Raw genomic sequence first — 2816 nt, 5'->3', positions numbered from 1 at the left:
GGGGGGCGCCTGGGGGGCTCAGGCGGTTGAGCATCCGACTCTGGCTCAGGTCATGATCTCGCGGTTTGTGGGTTCGAGCCCCGTGTCAGGCTCCATGCTGACAGCTCGGAGTCTGGAGCCTGCTTCAGATTCTATGTCTCCCTCTCTCTCTCTGCCCCTCCCCTGCTCACCCTCTGTCTCCTTCTCTCTCTCAAAAATAAACATTAAAAAAATTGTTTAAAACAATCTGAGTTTTCATAACAAAACAGAACTGGATACTTTTATCACTGAAATGAGACAGCTCTTGGGACAGAAGGTGACATCAGACCCTTATGTGACCAAAGAGGACCCAGAGGGCATGGAAGAAGCGGCCCTTACAGCAGCCTACACGGTCGGAGAGGAAAGAACAGACATGGGGTCAGCGGATACCTCCTCCTGGGAGACACGGTGGGTCCCCAGTTAAGAGCGTAGCCCCTGCCCTTCCCCCCAAGTACTTCGGGCAAGGGCTGCGGGCGGCCACTTGTCCCAGAGCAGAGAATGAGCCCACCTGATGAAGGGGGCATCCACGTGGTGGGGGGGAGCACAGGCATATCGGGAGCTGGGTTCCTCCCCTCAGAGCAGGGAGGCACCAGCGTGGCAAGGGAGGAGGCCGAGGAAGCCGGCAGGACACTCTGGTCGTGCCTGGGCCTGGAGCTTGTCAACAGGGAGTCAGAGACACAGAAACCCAGGCAGATGTAAATGTGCCCTGGGTGACCCCGGGCGTGTAGACCCTGGCCGCCTCCAAGTGCCATTAGCCACTCAATGGCTCTTTGCAGACATGGCTCATTCAGAGGATGGGGCAGCGAAAGTTCAAAGTGGGCCTGGAACGTCTTCCTGTGCCAGAAAGCACACACATCTGCAAGGAGAGGTGGGCCACGCCGACGGGACGCGGAAGCCACCAGCTCCTTTGGGCAAACGAGGGATCATTTTAGCATCAACACAGACAACGAGTGTACATTCGCTTGCTGGGGCTGATGTAACAAAGGAGCGCTGACTGAGCAACTCAAACAACAGAAAGGGATGGTCTGGTCCTGCTGGAGTCGAAGCTGAAGGTGTGGGTGGGGCCTGTTTCTCCTGAGGCTGCGAGGGAGCCTCTGTTTCCCGCTGCTGCGCAGGCAGCCTGTGGCGGTCCGTGGTGTGTAAAAGCATCTCCCCTCCTTCTCTGCCTTCAGCTTTTTAATTTTTTTAATGTTTATTCATTTTGGAAAGAGAAAGAGAGAGTGCAAGTGGGTAAGGAGCGAGAGAGAGAGAGGGAGACAAAGAATCCGAAGCAAGATTCAGGCTCTGAGCTGTCAGCGCAAAGCCTGAAGCAGGGCTCAAACCAGTGAACCATGAGATCGTGACCTGAGCCAAAGTTGGACACTTAACTGACTGAGCCCCCCAGGCGCCCCCTGCCTTCATCTTTACACGGCGTTCTCCCTGTGTTCGCATCCGTGTCCAAACCTCCCCCTTTTTATAAGGGTACCAGTCATACTGGGTCAGGGACGTACCCTGCTCCAGGATGACCTCATCTTAACTAATTATATCTGCAATGACCCTACTGCCTAATAAAGTCACATTCGGAGGCATTAAAGAGTAATTAGGACTTCCACGGAGGCAGGGGACAGGACACAATTCAACCCTCAACAGATAGTAAGAGATTATTAAGCAAAAAAGAAAAAAGAGAGAGAGCGACTATAAGGCACTGAATAAAATAAGAAGCCACAAACCCATACTGATATATACTGATTTACATAAATCAATAAAGTAAAAATGTGATAAAGAAGAGAATTTTTAGGGGCACCTGGGTGGCTCAGTCGGTTGAGAGTCCGACTTCAGCTCAGGTCATGATCTCGCAGTTCATGAGTTTGAGCCCCGCATGGGGTTCTGTGCTGACAGCTCAGGGCCTGGAGCCTGTCTCAGGATTCTGTGTCTCCCTCTCTCTCTGCCCCTCCCCTGCTCACGCTCTGTCTCTGTCTCTCAAAAATAAATAAACGTTAACATTTTTTTTAAAAAGAGAGAGAATATTTATATACTTTCAGAATAGTTCCCCATGAATTTTTAGTTCATTACAAAGTGGGACAGAAGAGCCTTTAAGGAGGCCCCATGTCCAAATACAGTCACACTGAGGGTCAGGGCTTCAACATAGCAAATGGGGAGGGGCATGATTTGGGCCCTAACAGCCCCCTTGCCCCTGAGGACAGGAGCTCGGAGGCCATGCTTTCCAGTGAGGGGTTCCTGGAGGTCCCCGGCAGGACCTCCCAGCCCCCATCCACAGAAGCACCCTGCTTCTGAGCACCTCTACAGTCTGCCCTCCTCCCTCTCACTCCGCCCCCCAAACAAGGGTGCCTCCTGGGCTTATGCAACCGACTCAGTCATGGGAACCAGAGCTGGTCCCTGGAGCTGCTTCTGGGAGCCCCGCACTCCCCCAGCACCCCAACGCCAGCCCTGGCACACAGAGGAGGGGCCTGATGTCAGGGTCCCTTGGGGCCAGGGGTGGGCACTGCCTGTGCAACTTCGGAACCCCCACTATGGACAGTAGAGTCTCTTTCTCCCGGAATCTGGGATTGAAACCAAGAGACTGGAGCTCANAAAAAAAAAAAGGAAGGCCAGGGGCACGGGGTGGGGGTGGGGGGCCTCCTCTCCCCAAGCGGGGGGCACTGAGACACGGGGGAAGCCGACTTGCAGGAAAGGAGGAGAATGGTGGGCAGAGAGACACAGAGGCGAGGTAGTCAGGGCTTTGCTGAGGCTCTGAGTTGGTGTGCTCTCTCTTCTGAGCCCTCTCAAAATACGCACTGTGTCCTCGGATGTTCTTTCAG

Source organism: Crocuta crocuta, unplaced genomic scaffold (assembly GCF_008692635.1).
Source record: "Crocuta crocuta isolate KB4526 unplaced genomic scaffold, BGI_CrCroc_1.0 scaffold334, whole genome shotgun sequence".
Lineage (NCBI taxonomy): Eukaryota > Metazoa > Chordata > Mammalia > Carnivora > Hyaenidae > Crocuta > Crocuta crocuta.
This window is presented reverse-complemented; position numbering follows the sequence as displayed.